Raw genomic sequence first — 19184 nt, 5'->3', positions numbered from 1 at the left:
CAGGGCCATTCGTGGGCACTGTAAGTGCAGTAATGCCATTAAGAGTATATGGTGCTGGGAGGTTATCATTACGAACTCCACAGCACCATAATGGCTACACTGAAGACTGACAAGTTTGGTACCAAACTTCTCAGCACATTAAACCCGCACTGATGCCAGTGTGGGATTTAATGTAAAATGCATCTTAGAGATGCCCTCTGAAAACCTAACCTACAATCCATGTCTGGGCTGAGTGGCTGCAGAGGCTGCCACACAGCAAAGATTTTGCTGAACCCCTGGGTGGAGAGCCCCCCGCTCTCCTGGGTCTGCAACAATGCACATCCTGGGCGAGGTGCTAGGTCTCCTCCCCCAGGATGGGCAGGGGGAAGCTTCAAAGGCATGCCGCCTCTGTGAGCTTCTCCAGCCCATTTGCTGTACCCAGCAACTGGCCCCCTTCAGTTCTGACCCCCACTTTGATGGGAAGATTGGCGGGAAAAACTACGTTAGGAAGGGGGGTGCCAGCCTGTGCCAACCCCACCCCGCAGGTGGGGAAGACTAGGTTAAGCACGACCCCTTGAAGATGAGGAGCCCTGCACAATCCCAGCTTGGCTCCTGCCCCCCTCCCACAGGAGAGGAGCAGGCTAGGGGGTGCACCAACCCCAGGACAGGGACCTATTGGTCCCTATCCTTGCCCTTCCTGCAACAGCCCTAAATTCAGTATTTAGGGGCTCCCTGAAGCTTTCTTCCTCAGATCCCGATACCAAAAGAAGAAGGAAGATCACGAAGAAGACGTGCCGTGCAACTGCTAACAGGACGACAACAACTGACTTGGCCCCAGCCCTATCGGCCTGTCGATCCTGGAAACTGCTCCTGCCTAAATCCAGACGACTCCTGCGGACAGCAACCTTGGGACACCCAGAGGACCTGCCTGCCTTGACCCTCTTAAAGACTGGGACTCCCATCAGCAGAGGCTCTGCTGCAACAACGCCCCCTGGTGCCAGCCAGGAAGCTCCAGACCAGCCCACTCTGCACCCGTCGAGCCCGGCCCGTGCCGGAGTGATCCAAGACAACGAGGACATTCCCCCGGCGACTGGGACCCAAAGACCCTCCTCGACGAAACAGACGACGCCTGCAGACTCAGAACCAGGGCCCCCCCTAACCGCGACCAGCTGAGGGTAAGCTTTTCCGACACCCAGACACACCCCTGCACCCGGCGCTCTACAGCCCCCTATGCCTCCCTTTGGGGTACCTACCTGTGCTCCAAGATCCCAACTTACCTCTCGACGTGCTGGTCGCCCCTGGAGAGTCTCCACCCCCGAGCCTGCATCTTTGTTCCCTTTTGACCTTTTCCATTGGATAACATTGAGCGCCCGACGGCTCAAAAGCACCCTGCACCCAGCTGCCCGAGTACCGCTGGCTGTGCCACCTTTGTCCTATCCTGCTTCCCCCTTTGCCCTGAGCAAGTCACCAGGAGCCCAGCTCCCACAGCCGCTTGGCCTGCTAGCCAGCAGCCACCAACCGGAGGTCCCCAGTCCCCCATTGGATAACACTGGGCCTAACTACCTCTGCACCCGGCCGCCCCTGCGCCGCTGAGAGTGAACCAACTGTACCTACCTGACCCTGGGGGACCCTGAGTCTATGCCCAGAACCACAACTTCACCAGTCGAGTACTCACCAGGAAACCGGTAACTCACTTACCTGCCATTGAATAACATTGACTGGTTTGACTCAAAAAATCTTCTGTCTACTTTTGAAAACTTGAAATATTCATATAAAATCATCCGAATTCCGAAATACTCACCTGCGATCAGGAGAGGAGCCAGTACTGTACCTTGTAGCCCTGTGCTGAAACGCAAAAGTAATCCCTAGCGGGTTTACTAGTAACTTGTATTTTCTCCATAGGAATCCATTGTCTGCTTTTCTATGAATTTTCTACTTTTGAAAACTAGAAATATTCTTTAAAAATCATACGAAATACTGAAACGTAATTACTTACCTGTTTTGAGTTGAGACCCCAGTGCTGGCCACAGGAGACCAGAACTGGATTACAAAAGTAACGAGATCGTACTTTACCTGCAACCTGAATTTTCTCCCATTGGATAAGATTGCCAGATTTCTGTTGAAAAGTTTCTAAGTGTGAACTTTTAAAATAGCTTTTTATTCCTGAAAAATCACCACAATACCTAAAACGTTTTTGCTAAACTGTTTCCATCTTAGACCCCAGGACTGAACCTAGGAGCCAGTCCTGGAATTACCAAAGTAATCAAATCAAATCAAATCAAAAGAGACTTTATTTCGGTTATATTTCAAACCATAAAAGTGTACATATATATAACAGTTAAAAAGCATTACACACATTATTGCCATATATAAAATCATTATGCAATACAAATTTCCTTTGTCCCAATATCAGTATACATACAGGATAGTTATAAAGTGCAGACAGTGCTTAATGAAGTGCAAAAAGCGTAATTTAAAAAGAAGTCCAATGAATTTGGCAGTTAGACAGAAAAAGTATATAGGGTCATTGATCCAAACAGGTTCTCATTCTAACGGTTAATTTTAAAAACGATATTTGCAGAACACTGTCCTGATGCAGAAACTGTAGGTAAATAAGAGCTGGTCTGATTTGATTAAAACCAAGTTTTCTTAGTAGGGCAACAAGGTAACGTCGGCGGGGATATTCATAAAACCTACATAAAAACATAAAATGCAGCATATCCTGTGGAGACTTCCCGCGCAGCCACAGGGAGCTGCACATTTGCTAAAAGTATCCGACTTGGGTCTAATTAAAAGGTGATGAAAGATGTTAAATCTAAACCTCGACAACAGAAATTTTTCATGCGAACTGAATGATCCTGCCAGGTAGGGCTCTATGCTAACACATGTTTTTAACATAGCATATTTCCTAACACTTGGCTTTAACAGTTCCACACTCTCTCTATCGGCCAACTGATACTTACAAAAAGCAGTTTTAATTGCTGTTACGTCCCCCTTTACAATCCCACCGGGGCGAGTAAACAGATCTGAACGCCCCAGCTTTGCGAAACAGTTTTTCAAGTATTTTAGCCAGGGGATGCACATGGAGTTATCCTGAGATACAAGATCTCTCACAATCTGATGTGTAAGAGGTATTTCCTCATTTAACCAGAGGTTAACCCAACAAATCAGTGGCCTTAGAGCAAAGTTGTCACGTAGGTACTGTGTCCCTAGTTCCTCATGAACTACAAAGTTAGGGGTACTAGGGGGGGCACATAGAAGGCGTTTCAGAAAAATATTTTCAGAAACCTGTAGTTGTTCTCCTGATACGTAGCCCCATAGTTCGCTGACATGCACTGCAGTAGCAACTGACTTGGCGTTATACAATTTAACCATTGCACTAACTGGTTTCTTCCCCAGTTTTGTTGCAAGGTTAAAAATTGATGCGTTGACCCTCAACATTTCCCCTTTTTTCTTGGTCAAATGCAGGCCCCAACTAAGTTTAGAGTCTAATAAAACGCCAAGATATGAGAATGTTTCTGTAACCGGGATAGGCACATCATCAAGTTTAAAAACAAATTTCCTTTTTGGCTGCCGGACAACATGCATAATATACGATTTAGAATTATTGACCAGTAGATCCCTGTCGGTCATAAAAGCATTAAAAGCATTTAAAAGCAGCTGAAGCCCCTTCTCCGTCCTTGAAATTAAAACAGCATCATCTGCATATAAAAGAACAGGAATACCCCGCCTGCCCACTCTCGGACAGTCTGACTGTACCATCTGTAGAGCAGCATCCAATTCATTTATATAAAAATTAAAAAGAAAAGGGGCAAGAATACATCCTTGGCGTACTCCCTTCTTTATGTCAAACTTATCAGTGGTATCACCATTTGCAGAGTATCTAACGTTAGCGCTGGTGTGATTGTGCATGTCCACCAGGAAGTCAACAATCACTGTGTCAACTCCCCTCTCCCTCATGTATTGCCACAGCCTTCCCCTGTTGACACAGTCGAAGGCTGATGACAAGTCCATGAAGGCGAGATGGACCGTTCCCTTCTGCGCCACCGTATATTTACTAAGAATAAGAAACAAGTTAAGAAACTGGGTTGTGGTAGAACGCCCTACACAGAACCCATACTGGGAGATAGACATAATATTATTATCATTTGCCTAGCATGTAAGCATGTAATTCTCCGCAGAAGGATTCTCCCCATGATTTTGACCATCGAGTCAATTAAAGAAATTGGCCGATAACAATGGGGGCTTCCCCTATCTCCCTTTTTAAAAACCGGCACAATAGTCGACAGTCCCCAGGCCGCTGGACAACCTGCACGAGCAGCAGCATTAAAAACTGCCACTAAAATTGGTGCCCAGAAAATCGGCTTTGATTTAAACAGGTCTGGGGGAATCCCATCCGGACCTGGTGCCTTGTTTGCTGTTAAACCTTCTATGGCCTCAATCACCTCCCTGTTATCAAACTTGATGGTTCCTCCACTATCCCCTGTGGCTAACCCCACATTTACGGTGTCCTCTGAACAATACAAAGTTTTAAAATGCCGCTCCCAATCCTCTTTTGCTATACAGCACTCAAGCCCGTCCCCTGGTTCTTCCACCAGAAATGGTTTTTTGACTAGCGCCCAAAATCTGGAGCTACAGTTAAGTGTGGATGGATCTAATATCTCACACCATGCTTCTTCTTTCAGGTACTCCTTATGAGCTTTAAGGACAGACTTGTAATCTTTACGACATGCTCTGACATTCTCCTGAATTCTCGGAGAAGCTGACAGAGCTAGCCTAAGATTACGAGCCGCTTTGGAGCAATCGTGGTTAAACCACCTTGGCCCACCTCTCTCCCCACTATTTTTAACTGGGACCGTTAACAGCTCTGACACCTTCCCCGACAGGTCTTGATAGGCAGTTAGCACCTCCTGCGGATCTGCTCCTTTCCTATTACCAAAGTAATCTACAAAGTAATCACCTGTGCTTATATAAGGGAATCCATTGAGCTCAATGCTAAATTGTGTTGCCCACTGCAACCCCTGTACCTATTGTCTTTACAAAGTTTATTGCCTTTCTGCAAACTACTCATCTGAGACCTCTCATATTGAGAACAGTATATTTTTGATGCCTGTTGGTTCTAGTAATAAAACAACGATATTTTTTTATATAAAAACAATTGGCCTGGAGTTCAGTCTGAGTGTGTGAAACCTTTTGCTGACTGAGTATGTACAACAAATGCTTTACACTGTCCTCTGGTACTGCCTTACTGCTCGACCAAGCTACCACTTTAGAGAGTAAGGTCACACCTGGCTTTAACCTCTGTTATACCTCTGGGGTTTGTGGACTCTATACACACTGTACCTTATTCTGGTTCCAGTATATATAGAGCCACTTTCTCACACTACCTATATGGCCCGAGAGGCCTACTGTGGGGTTTACTTACACATACTAAAGCACAAGTTACTACTTGTGTAACGATATATCGGTAAGAGACATTAGTTAGTATTAGATTCCTTTACCTTAGAATATCCCCAGGCGTCAGACTGGATCCGGAAATGTTTGCCGAGCAGTACCCTTGCGCGTCGGTAAGCGTCGTATGCGGCTCCGCGTCCGTCGTCGCGTCGTGGGCGCCGTGATGACGTCGTCGGAGTACTTAGACGCCGCCTCCGCGTGCTGACGTCAGTTTTTAGACACAGCTTTTCCACGCCAGAAGCGCTGAGCCATGTTAAAAACCAACACTGGTGCCATTGAAACTAGGGCCCTGAAAGGGGGTAACCCTAACCCTAGATATCGGTTCGCAGAACGGGGAGGATGGGTGGGTCGGTGGGTCGGTAAGGAATCTAATACTAACTAATGTCTCTTACAGATATATCGTTACACAAGTAGTAACTTGTGCATCTGAAAGACACGTTAGTATTAGATTCCTTACCTTAGAATAGATACCACAGCAATACCTACCCAAGTGGGGGGTCTGCGAACCAACAATCACACCAGAAAGTTCTGGAGGACAGAACGGCCAAAGAAGCCATCCCTCCGGACTTGGCTGTCCAGGCAGTAGTGTCTTGCAAACGTGTGCAGCGATGCCCATGTAGCTGCCTGACAGATGTCTCGTAAGGGCACTCCCAGGCCTGAGCAGTTGTAGTCGCCGTGGCTCGGGTAGAATGAGCCCGCAATCCAACAGGGGGCTCCTTTTTAGCCAAGGAGTAACATGCCTGGATACACAAGATGATCCACCGGGAGATGGTCTTCTTGTGCACCGCTTTCCCCTTCTTAGCGCCCACGTAACCAACAAAGAGTTGGTCATCCACCCGGAACAGGCGTGTGCGATCCAAGTAAAAAGAGAGTGCACGTTTTGGGTCCAGACTGTGGAGCCGCTCTTCCTCTTTAGAGGGATGCGGAGGCGGGAAGAAGGTTGGCAAGGTGATAGACTGTCCGATGTGGAAGGCCGTGACAACCTTGGGCAGGAAAGATGACTTAGTACGCAACAAAACCTTGTCCGGATGGGCAGAAAGGAAAGGTGGAGTACAAGAAAGGGCCTGGAGCTCACTCACTCACTCTCCTGGCAGAGGTGATGGCAATCAGGAAAGCAGTCTTCAAAGTAAGAAGGCGGAGAGGACAGTTATGAAGTGGCTCAAAGGGAGCGCACATCAGAAACGTAGGTACCAGGTTCAAGTCCCACTGAGGCATCACAAACGGAACAGGAGGGAATGTGTGTGTGATGCCCTTTAGAAATCTATTTACAATAGGGGACTTGAACAAAGAAGGTTGATCAGGCAGCCTCAGAAAGGCTGAGAGGGCAGAAAGGTAGCCCTTGATAGTGCCCAGAGCAGAGCCCTGCTGGGCAAGAGAAAGAAGGAAGAGAAGAACCTCAGAGAGAGGGGCAGCAAGAGGATCCACAGCCTTTGCTGTGCACCATGCCACAAATCTGTTCCACCTGCAGGCGTATACCGACCTTGGTTCCAGGCTCCTGGCTGCCAGAATGACGTTACAGACTTCAGGAGGCAAGTTAAATGGCCTCAACTGCCGCCGCTCAATCTCCAAGCATGGAGGTGGAGACTGGACAGGTTCGGGTGGAGGACCGACCCCTGTTGCTGCGACAGAAGGTCCTCCTGAAGAAGTAGACGAACCGGGGGATCGACTGACATACTGAGTAGCTCTGGATACCAGTACCTTCGTGCCCAGTCCGGAGCCACAAGGATGACTTGGGCCCGGTCGCGCTTGATCTTCTTCAGCACTCTGGGCAGAAGTGGTATAGGCGGAAAGGCTTACAACAGACCGCAACTCCACTCGCGGCGAAAAGCGTCTCCGAGCGAGTGCCGCCTTGGAAATTCCAACGCGCAGAACTGATGACATTGCGCGTTCTCTTCGGTGGCGAATAGATCTAACCAAGGCTCTCCCCATTGCTGAAAGAGGCCTTGCGCCACGTCCGAGTTCAGACGCCATTCGTGATCCATCATGCACCGACGGCTGAGCTCGTCCGCCCTGGCGTTCAGAGATCCCGCCAGGTGTTGAGCCACCAAGGTCACGCCCTGGCGTTCCAGCCACTGCCAGAGGCGCAGAGCCTCCTGGCAAAGGGTCCAAGACCCCACCCCGCTCTGTTTGTTGCAGTACCACATGGCGGTGGTGTTGTCCGAGAACACCAGCACTACACTCCCCCGGACAGAGGGGAGGAATGCCTTCAGTGCTAGACGAATCGCCTGTAACTCCAACAGGTTGATGTGAAGCCGGGCCTCCGCCGGAGACCAGAGGCCTCTGATCTCCGCCTCTCCCATGAGGCCTCCCCAGCCCTGGAGGGACACGTCCGTCACAACTATGTGCTCCGGTTGGGGAAGGGAGAGGGATCTGCCGCTGACCCAATCGCGGTCCGTGAGCCACCACTGCAGCTGTCTCGCAGTGCCTTCCGAGATCAGGATGTGATCGGACAGGTTGCCCTGATGCTGGGCCCAATGAAACTTCAGGTCCCACTGCAGAGCCCGCATCCGCCACCAGGCGTGATGCACCAGTAGGATGCAGGAGGCCATCAGCCCCAGAAGCCGCAGCGTCAACCTGACCGAGACCCGAGATAACGGCTGAAAGATGGGAATCAGAGCATGAATATCCCGGACCCGCTGTTCGGGTGGATAAACCCGAAACCGCACCGAGTCGAGAACCGATCCGATGAAGAGGAGCTTCTGAGAGGGGCACAGGTGTGACTTCAGCACATTGATGGAGAACCCCAGCCGGTGCAGGAGATCTGCCGTAGTCTGGAGGTGGCTGACGACTGTCTGGGGCGAGCCCGCCTTCAACATCCAGTCGTCGAGGTAGGGGAAGACTGAAACCCCTAACCTGCGCAGATGAGCTGCGACCACCGCCATCACCTTTGTGAACACCCGTGGGGCACTGGAAAGGCCGTAGGGGAGCACGGTATACTGAAAGTGCTCGTGGCCAACCGTGAACCGCAGGTAGCGCCGGTGGGCCGGCAGGACGGGGATGTGAAAATGAGCGTCCTGCAAGTCCAACGCTACCATTCAGTCTCCTGGGTCCAGGGCAGCTAAAACCTGAGCCAGAGTCAGCATTTTGAACTTCTCCTTCCGGAGGAAGCCGTTGACGTTCCGCAGGTCCAAGAAAGGGCGTAGGCCCCCTTTGCCCTTCTTGGCTACCAGAAAGTAGTGGGAGTAGAAACCACACCCTACTTCTGGCCCAGGAACGTGCTCGATGGCCCCCTTGGCCAAGAGGGCCGTAACTTACTCCTGCAGAAGTCGCAAATGATCCCCCGATACACGGTGGTTCTGCGGTGGTATGGCTGGAGGAGTCGCCTCGAAGGGGAGGGAGTAGCCCCTTCGGACGATCTGCAGCACCCACCTGTCCGACGTGACTGTGCGCCAGTGGAGGTGGTGATGGCGATCCCTGCCCCCCACTGGCATCAAATGGGCCTAAAAGCACTGACTAGGAGGGTTTTGAGGCGGATGCTGCGGGGGAAGGTGTGGACTGACCTCGCCGTTGTCCCCGACGGCCACCACGGCGGTTTCCACGGACGCCATCGCGTTGGGTATTACCCTGCGGAGCGTGGCTGGCAGCACGTGTGGGTACACCCCTTCCGTGGCCACGAAAGGAATGAAAGGCAGCCGATTGCTGGCGCGGGGCCGAGAGGCCCAAGGACTTGGCCATAGCCCTGGAGTCCTTAAAGCGCTCAAGCGCGTGGTCTGCCTTGTCGCCAAAAAGGCGACGGCCATCGAACAGCATGTCCATCAGTGTGTTTTGGACATCGGCCGAAAAATTGGTGGACCTCAACCAGGCGTGACGTCTAACCGCCACTGTCGTTGCCATCGCTCTACCTAGTGAGTCGGTGGTGTCCAGCCCACACCGGATAGAATATCTGGCTGCGTCCCGGCCCTCCACAAGGGCGTGGCCTGTGAGAAGTTGGCCTGATATATGATGCTTACTAGTTCTAGTGATCACCTTGTATCAGTCCAAACAACCCTTATGGTGATTGGTTGTAAGTCAACCTTATAGACCAGCTATCCTAATGGTAGCATGGACAAAGCAGTCTTAGGCTAAACTCTTTTGGCATGTGAAGCCAGCTGTTTTACCACAATATAACCCCTTGAATACCAGATGAAAGGACACCACACAGGTTGTTATGAAAATAAACAGTATATTTATTAATAACAACACCTCTGAACTCTTTATGAGGTCAGAGGGCTAAGCACATGACAATCTCTTACGAAAAATACTACAAGTTGCACAAAATTACAATGGTGCCCTAGGGGCACGACAAACCATATACTAAGTAAGTGGAATGTGAGAGTCGATAAAAGGAATGGAGCTGTCCAGAGGCTGTAGGATCGATGGGACCACGCTATACCAACTTCAGGTAAGTAATAGGAGGCCCACGGAACGCGTGTGCAGAGTGTGAACTCACACGCGAGATGCGTAACAACGTCTATGGACAGTACAGTTCAAGTTAAAGGTGAGTACGGACAATCCTGACTAGGTAGGACTAAAACGACTGTGGAACTCGACACTAGGACAGTTAAACTACCCTTGAGCACCGAAATGCTCGTTACCTCACCCACGGGCCGCGGGTGCATAGGTGTCAAAGTGCGTCGGGTTCTCGCGTTGAAGTTAATGGAGCCTGAAAGAAAAGATGCTGCAGGCGACCAGGAGGAAGATGTCCGGTGCAATCCAAGGGTGGATTGTTGAAGAAGGAGACCTGAAAGCAGAGGGGACAATGTTCACAGTCACTAGCCAGTGACTGGAGTGGAACCAGGAAGGAACCAGATGTTGTCGTCGCGATCAGGTGAAGAGTGGACGCTTGACTCTACAGCCACGTGGACCAGGGGGGGTCTTTGACGACCATGATGGAGGCACGAGCTGTCCCACGCAGGCTCTCGCTGTCGGCAGTGTCGGATCCGGGATTGGACTCAACAGGCCTTGGCAAAGGCATCCCACGCGGTGAGTGAAGAAAGCGTCTGGTGCAGACTAGGAGAGTCCGGGGTGCCCCTCTTTTGGAAGGGAGCAAGGGCCAGTCTGGAGCAACCAGACCAGCAGCAAAGATTTCAAGGTTCGTCGTCTAGGAGGCCACTAGCCAGCCGGCAAGTGACCAGACAACGCTTCGAGCAGCAAACAAGCAGAAGGGCCCCACGCAGATCTCGTGGATGCTGGAGGGCTGATCTTCGGTGCAGGGGCTGCTCGGGGTTGGGGCTTCTCAGTCCCCAAAGCACTTGGTCGAGTTTACCTCGGGAGTCGTGCTGGAAGCGAAGTGCAGGTTCGTTCAAGATGTCCGGTCCCACGTGTCTCGTCGCACCCACGGGTCTCAGCTTTGCTGCAGATGTAGGTAGAGGTCGGAGAGGTCTGGGAATCCGGGTCTCGTCGGGCTCTGAAGTCTGGATACTCGAGGGAAGACGACAAAGTGAAGCCGCTGGACGCTTGATGGTGCCTGCAGTTGCAGGGTGGACACTCCTTGTCCACAAGGGAGATTCTTCAGTCTTCTGTGGAGCAGAACGTCGAAGGCCAGAGTTTCTTCTTGTTGAATAGTTCAGGATAATCTAATTTGGAATGGGACCAGCTCCTACCTTTATTCTCCTAAAGGGGGCTGCACTACTGACTAGGTCCCTCCCCTGGGTGGGACCAGGAAGGGGGGTGGCTACACCCCCTATCCTTTGTCCGGTTTCCCGCCAGAGCTGGGGCAGGGATGCCCCAGCAACTGGTTTGAACCGGTGTATGCACAGGGCACCTTGTGTGCCCCAGGCATGTCTCATTCCTTTCAGGCCTCCCTACCTCAATACACAAAATCCTGTCTGGGGTGGTGCTAGCACCTCCCAAGGCAGGAAACCCTTTGTCCAAGCCATCCTCGCTGGAAGGACTTCCAGCAGCAGGAGGTCAGACTTGTGTCTGTGGTGGCAGCATCCATTTTGTGACGCTGAGGCTCGAGTTAACTTTAACCGGGGTTCACAGTTACATACATGTCGTGTCCCTCTAGAAGGGTGGAATGCTACTCCCGTCGCCAGAATTGGCGAGGGGGTAGTATTCCAAATCGTATGACACCTTACTCGACATGTTTTGATAACGTTATACCAGAGTTGGCATTTAACCGCGAGGTTGATAATGCACTTAAGAGTATATGGTATAGCGTTATCATGGAACAGCTATTAGGACTTGGTTCCGCAAGCCGCAAACGGGCTCAGCTCATGCCAGAGCACCATCTCACATAATTCCAAGCACTCTGCCTTCAGGATTGATAAGGCCTTCCATAGGAGTGACTGATAGGAATATATGTGTCCATTTTAGGGTTAGATATAGGTATACTATATCTACAGCAAAGGGTGATTACACCACCTTGCCCCAGCTGTCATGCAGCCAGTTGTGTCAGATTTAGATGGCCAGCCAGGGGTGGCATAATACATGCTTCAGCCCCTGGTAGGCCCTGGGTACACCTATGCCCTGTGTACAGGGACTGATAAGGTGGCCCAGAACCAATTGGTAAATGCACCTAAAGTACATGCTTGTCAATTTCGAGAGAGAACAGCTAGGCTGTGGGTCTGATTAGCAGGCCCACAGCCAGGGAAAGTCGTAAACCAGTTAAGCAAAAAGCAAAAATCTGGGGTGACCATAGGATTGCAGACCCCACTCTCCTACATGGCCGAGTTTGGCCCGTACCTCCAACGGACACTCTGGCAGCACTTCCGCAACCGTATCCCACAGAGAGTGGGTGTAGCGGCCCAAGAGGCATGCGGTGTTGGAAGACCGCCGTCCCAGACTAAGGGAGGAGAAGATCTTTTTACCGTACTGCTCATACCTCTTGGATTCCCTGTCCGGCGGAGCCGACGGGAATGCGGTCTGGGAATTGGAGGCCTGGATGACCAGGCTCTCGGGGTGGGGTGGGTGGACAGGAAACATGGGTCGCCCGGAGCCGGGCGGTGGCGTCTGGCCACGTTCCTATCTACAGGCGAACCTGTAGCGGGCTTGGACCAAGTGCCCAAAAGAACATCGGTCAAGGGCTCTTTAAACGGCAGCAGAGGCTCAGCTGAGCATGACTGCGGCTTAAGGACCTCAGTGAGGAGGTTAGTCCTCATGGCCGCGACGGGGAGCTCAAGGCCCAAGGCCTTGGCCGCCCTCATCAACACCACACTATAGGTTGCCCCCTCCTCCGTAGCCACGGTAGGAGGTGAGACAAAGCCAGTGTCGGGCGAAGTGTCCAGACCACTGGCATCCCCAAGTTCACCTGTCCAGTCCTCCTGGGACTGACATTCACGTGTCACAGGGTCCTCAGACCCCTCCCAATACTCCTCATCACCCATCTCCTGATAGTCAGGGTCAGAAAATGACGGAGCCGGCTCATGGAAAGTAAACTCTCCGAACGGCGTCTGAAGCGGCGCCGCTTCGGCGCCGGAACCGGGTCGAGGGAGGCATCGGGGACGGCGCCGCTTGAGGGCGGCGTCGGGGGTGACACCTGGGGGGTCGGTGCCGGGGAGGTCGTCAAGTCCACCAGCGGCGACCCGGATCCGGAACCGGATCCAGTGGGACCTTGCGGCGTCGGGCCCGAAGGCGGCGTCGGAGCCGAAGCACCCGACGGCATCGGGACCGAAGCCCCCGACCCGCTAGGGCCCCCAGACAGGTCCGCTGGGCCCGGAGGCGCCGCGGAGCCCGTCGGAGGAGAGAGGGACCTCATGGCCATGAGGAACCGTTCGATCTCCTCCGGCGTCGCGTTAGGCCCAGGGACCGAAGGTTATAAAGCCGGACGCGGCACCTGCGACTCCGACGGAGCCGCGTGGGCGGTGCCACCCGAACCCCCGGCCGCGTCGCTATGATGGCTCCGCTCCCGCGACCGGTCCCTCGACCTCCGTCCGGACCGGGACCTCTCATGGCGCGGGGCCGACTGTCGGAGATCGAGTCGCTTATGGGACCGCTCCCGTCTAGCCTTCGAAGTGAGGGCCCGTCAGTCGGAACAGGCCTTGTCGTCGTGGTCAGTGGAGACACCGACGGTGAGGGTCCGTTACCGACATCAGTCGGTCGCAATCCTCACAGGGCTTGAAACCAGGCATCCCTACCGGCACCGAATCGGAGTCGAAGACTAGAAAAATGAGATCAAAAGATCAAAAAAGATTTAGTCAAAAAGTGACTAAGGTACCACTTTTTCCGGATCTGCGCTGCTGACGCGGAAAAAAGAACTGACGTCAGCACGCGGAGGTGGCGTCTAAGTACTCCGACGACGTCATCACGGCGCCGACGACGGACGCAGAGCCGCAGACGACGCCTACCGACGCGCAAGGGTACGGCTACGCAAAAATTGCCGGATCCAGTCTGACGCCTGGGGATATTCTAAGGTAAGGTATCTAATACTAACGTGTCTCTTTCAGATAAGGAGGTTTTGGGCTTTGTCATGGCGGTAAATGGCAAAGTAGAGTCTGCAGTGAACACTGCTCTTCCAGCCTGCATTGGCAGACAGGGAGACATTTTTCCTTTGTCACCCGCAGGGTGGCACAATCAGTGCTGCAATACTTGGGGTAACCCTTTAACTTTAACCTGGGTATCCTATACTAGGGACTTACAGGTAAATTAGCTTATGCCAATTGAGTAAAATATACATAAGTTAAGGTCGGGACACTGGCACAGAGGTCTGGTTTAATGAGTCGAAAAGCACAAGATACTACTTGTTTAACGATATATCTGTAAGAGACATTAGTTAGTGATAGATTCCTTACCTTAGAATATTCCCTAGGTGTCAAACTGGATCTGGAAAGTTTTCTGCTTAGCAGTACCCCTGCGCGCCGGTAGATGGCGTCATGTGGCTCTGCGTCCGTCACTGGCTTCGTACGCGCTGGAATGACATCACAGAGACTACTTAGGCGCCACCCATGCGTGCTGACGTCAGTTCTGTACATGACTTTCCGCGCCGAAACGCAGAGCGGCCATGAACAGAAAGGAAAGGAGGTTTGAAAGAAAGAGCCTGGAGCTCGCTCACTCTCCTGGCAGAGGTGATAGCGACCAGGAAAGCCATCTTCAGAGTAAGACGACGTAAAGGACAGTTATGAAGAGGCTCAAAGGGAGTGCACATCAGAAAAGTCATGACAAGATTCAAGTCCCATTGAGGCATTACGAAGGGCACGGAAGGAAAAGTGTGCGTAATGCCCTTGAGGAAAGGGTTAACAACTGGGGACTTAAAGAGAGAAGGCTGATCTGGAAGCCACAGGAAGGCAGAAATGGCAGAAAAATAACCTCTGATAGTGCCCAGAGCAGAGCCCTGCTGGGCCAATGACAGAAGAAACAGAAGAACCTCAGAAAGAGGGGCAGAAAGGGGATCGAAAGCCTTTCCTGTGCACCATGTCATAAATCTGTTCCATGGGCAGGCATTTACTGTTTTAGTGGAGGGACGCCTGGCTGCCAGAATAACATTACAGACTTCGGGAGGAAGGAGGAAGGTCGAAGGCAGTCAACTGTAGCAGCTCATTCTCCATGCAGGGAGGCAGAGGCTGGACAGGTTCGGGGGGAGGACCGTCCCCTGCTGCTGCGACAGAAGATCCTCCCGAAGAGGCAGACGGAACGGGGATCAATGCTCATACTGAGTAGCTCGGGATACCATACTCTTCGAGCCTAGTCCGGAGACACAAGAATAACTTGGGCCCGTTCGCGCCTGATCTTCTTCAGCACTCTGGGCAGGAGTGGTATAGGCAGAAAAGGCGTACAACAGACCGCAGCTCCACTTGAGACAAAAAGTGTCTCTGAGTGCGTGCCGCCTTTTAAAATCCAACGTGCAGAATTGATGACATTGCGAGTTCTCTTCGGTGGTGAACCAAGGCTCTCCCCCTTGCAGAAAGAGACCTTGCGCCACGTACAAGTTCAGACGCCACTCGTGATCCACCATGCACCGGCGGCTGAGTTTATCCACCCTGGAGTTTAGAGAACCTGCCAGGTGTTGAACCACCAAGGTAATGCCTTGATGTTCCAGCCATGTCCAGAGGCGCAGAGCCTCCTGACATAGGGCGGGGTGGGTTTGTGGACCCTGTTTGTTGCAATACCACATGGCGGTGGTGTTGTCCGTGAACACCTGCATTACACTCCCCCGGACAGAGGGAAGGAATGCCTTCAGTACAAGCCCGATCGCCCGCAGATCCAGAAGGTTGATATAGAGCTGGAACTCCGCCGGAGACCAGAGGCCTCTGATCTCTGCCTCCCCAAGTGGCCTTCCCATCCCAGGAGGGACGCATCCATCACTACTGTGTGCTCCGGTTGGGGAAGGGAGAGGGATCTGCCATTGACCCAATCGCAATTCGAGAGCCACCACTGCAATTGTTGTGGAGCGCCCTCCGAGACGAGATCGGACGGGTTGCCTTCATGCTGTCCCCACTGGAACTTCATGTCCCACTGCAGAGCCGGCATATGCCATCTGGCATGCATCACAAGCAGGATGCAGGAGGCCATCAGGCCCAGAAGCCGGAGGGTCCTCTCCTGACCGAAACCCGGGATAGAGGATGAAAGAGCGGAATAATAGCCTGAGTATCCTGGACTCGCTGCTTGGGAGGATAAACCCGAAACAGCGTAGAATCCAGAACCGCTCCGATGAAAGGGAGCTTCTGAGAGGGACTCAGGTTCGACTTCGGCACATTGATGGAGAACCCCAGCAAATGCAGGAGGTTGGCCGTAGTCTGGAGGTGGGAGACGACTGCCTGGGGCGAGCCCGCCTTTAACAGCCAGTCGTCGAGGTAGGGGGAAGACTGACCCTTGACCTGCGCAGATGAGCTGCGATCACCGCCATCACTTTCGTGAACACCCGAGGGGCGCTGGTAAGGCTGAATGGGAGCACGGCAAACTGAAAATGCTCCTGGCCTACCATGAACTGCAGGTACGCCGGTGGGCCGGCAGGACGGGGATGTGAAAATAGGCGACCTGCAAGTCCAATGCTACCATCCAGTCTCTAGGGTCCAGGGCAGTCAGGACCTGAACCAGAGTCAGCATCTTGAAGTCCCGGAGGTCCAAAATGGGGCGCAGGCCCCCCTTGCCCTTCTTGGGGACCATAAAGTAGTGGGAATAACAACTCCTCCCTACTTCCCGATCTGGAACGTACTCAATGGCCCCCTTGGCCAGGAGGGCCGTGACTTCCTGACGGAGAAGAGCCAAACGATTCCCCGACATGCGGTGGGACCGAGGTGGCATGGCTGGAGGGGAGGACAGAAAGGGGAGCGAGTAACCCTGGCATATTATCTGCAGCACCCACTTGTCCAATGTGATTTTGCACCAGTGGTGGAGTTGATGATGAACCTTGCCTCCTACCATCGTGGGGTGCCCCCTGAAGCTCGGATTAGGAAGGCTTGGACGTGGAAGCAGCGGGTGTGGAGGTGGACTGACCCGCCCGCTGGTTACCAGACTCGCCTTTGCGGAAGCCGCGTTCGCGGCCACGCTGAGGCAGGTACTGCGCAGGCTTTGTGTAGGAGCGCGTCTGGGCACCTCTACCCTGGCCACGAAAGGCACGAAACTCAGGCATGGCAGGGCTCTTTGTGGAAAGACCCAAAGTCTTAGCCATGGCCCGTGAGTCTTTAAAGCGCTCCAGGGCACTGTCCGCCTTGTCGCCAAAGAGGCGAGAGCCAGCAAAGGGCATGTCCACGAGCGAGCTCTGGACATCAAGCGAGAACTTGGTAGACAGCAACCAGGCATGGTGCCACAATGCCACAGTCTGCGAAATTGCCCTGCCCAAGGAATCAACAGTGTCCAGACCACACACCTGATGGTAAACTTCGCCGCATCCTTGCCCTCCTCAATTTCTTGGGAAAGGACGGCCTGGACTTCTTCAGAACACTGAGGCAGGACCTCTGCTACCATATCCCACACTGCGTGGGAGTTACAGCCCAATAAGCAGACGGTATCAACCGACCGCATCCCCAAGCTGGCCGAGGAGAACAACCTCTTGCCATATTGGGCCAGCTTCTTAGAGTCCTTATCCGGCGGAGCTGTGGGAAAGGCACCCTGTGACGTCGAGGCCTGAATGACCAGGCTCTCAGGCGTGGGATGAGAGATCAAGAAGGCAGGGTGACCAGGCGCCGGGCGATGACGCCTAGCGACGTTCATATCCACTGGTGCTCCCGAGGCCGGCCGCAACCAAGTGCCCAAGAGGACTTGGGTAAGGGCATCATTGAAAGAGAACAGCGGTTCAGACGACAAAGACACCGTCTGGAGCAACTCCATAAGGAGGATGCCCGAGGAACCAACCTTAGGGAGGTCGAGATTGAGTGTCTCCGCAGCTCAACGCAGCACCATAGTGTAGGAAGCGCCCTCCTCCATAGTAGGCGGAGGGGGAGGCAAACCCCAGGTCAGAAGACACATCAAGTTCACCCGCATCTTGAAGGTCATCCACCCAATCCTGCTCGGAGTCACACTGAAGCGCAAGGGGGTCCTCGGAGCCGTCCCAGTCCTCATCCAGCTCCGGGGTAGTAGGAGCTGGTGGCTGCAGCAGTGCCGGAGCCAGAGATGGGGCCAGTGGTGCCTGGAAAGGCACCGTCTGGGGCCGAAATAGAGCCGCATCCCAATGTGGATCCCAGGTTGGAACAAAATGGTCCGAGAACCGGGGCAGGGGTGGGAAAAACTGCACCCAGTGCGGCCCCTGTGGCGGAGCCAGGGGTGGCGCTGGGGCAGGAGCCAAGCGCAGCGCCGGGGCAGAAGCCAGCAGTGCTGCACCTTGTGGCGCCGGGGCGGAGCAGCGGGCGCCGGATGCCAGAGGTGGTGCCGCTGGGCCAACAGGATCTGGACACATGACCGCAGGGCCCGCAGGGCCCGCAGGCGCGCCGGTGGGAGCCTGAGGCCAAAACAGGCGGTTCATGGCAGCAAGAAAATCTTGCACCTGTTCGGGAATTGCAGACGGACCTGGGTATAGCGGGTAGGTCGCGGGACTCCCAGGCTCCGGTGGAGCCGCAGGGGCGGAGCGCCCCTGTCCCCCTCGTCCGCCTTCGGGGAGCGACAGGCGGATGTCGGCGACCGAACACGCTTCTTCAACGACTTCTTATGGCGTCACTTACCGGAATCTGAAGGTGAAGACTTGGAGTCCAAGGAGCGACTGCACCGGTCCCGCGAACGGCCCCTAGACCCGGAGTGAGAGGAGTGCCGGACCTCGAGCAACTCCCGGCACCTGTCCCGCAAGGACTTCGGGGCCATAGCACGTCAGTCCCGACAATCCTGGGAGTCATGGTAGGTCTCCAGGTAGTAGAGGCAGACATCATGGGGGTCCGCCACCAACTTATTACGGCGGCACAACCCACAAGACAATGCCGGGAATCCCTACGTGCACCAGGAGACAAGAGGAGACAATAAGTCTAAAAAAAGTGGTCAAAAAATGACAGAGGAACGTGCTCAATCCGGATCGGCGCTTTCGGCGCGGAAAAAGAAAGAACAGACGTCAGCGCACATGGGTGGCGCCTAAGTAGTCTCTGGGGCTTTATCCCGGCGTGTACGACGCCAGTGATTGACGCGGAGCCGCATGACGCCACCTACCGGCGCGCAGGGGTACCGCTAAGCAGAAAAGTTTGCGGATCCAGTCTGACACTTGGGGAATATTCTAAGGTAAGGAATCTATCACAAAAGTGTCTCTTTCAGATACCAGCAGCATCAGTCCAAAACTTTGGGAGTGACCATACAATGAGACATTACTTTACATTATGTTATGTTATCCGGTTTATTAAGCGCACAGTGCCCCAGCTAAGGGGCGTCCTGGCGCTATCACATGAGGAGACGATAACAATTTGGGCTAGCCAGGAAAT

The 19184-nt window shown here is 53.4% G+C and overlaps 1 protein-coding gene across 1 annotated transcript in view; it reads right to left on the bottom strand.

Moving 5' to 3' along the window:
• The window catches only part of MDN1 (midasin AAA ATPase 1), a 2221312-nt gene that overhangs the window by 1038625 nt on the left and 1163503 nt on the right, over positions 1 to 19184 (bottom strand). The window lies entirely within an intron of this gene.

The sequence above is a fragment of the Lissotriton helveticus genome, chromosome 6 (assembly GCF_964261635.1).
Source record: "Lissotriton helveticus chromosome 6, aLisHel1.1, whole genome shotgun sequence".
NCBI lineage: Eukaryota > Metazoa > Chordata > Amphibia > Caudata > Salamandridae > Lissotriton > Lissotriton helveticus.
Note: the sequence above shows the minus strand (reverse complement) of the source record. Positions and strands in the feature narration are given on the sequence as shown.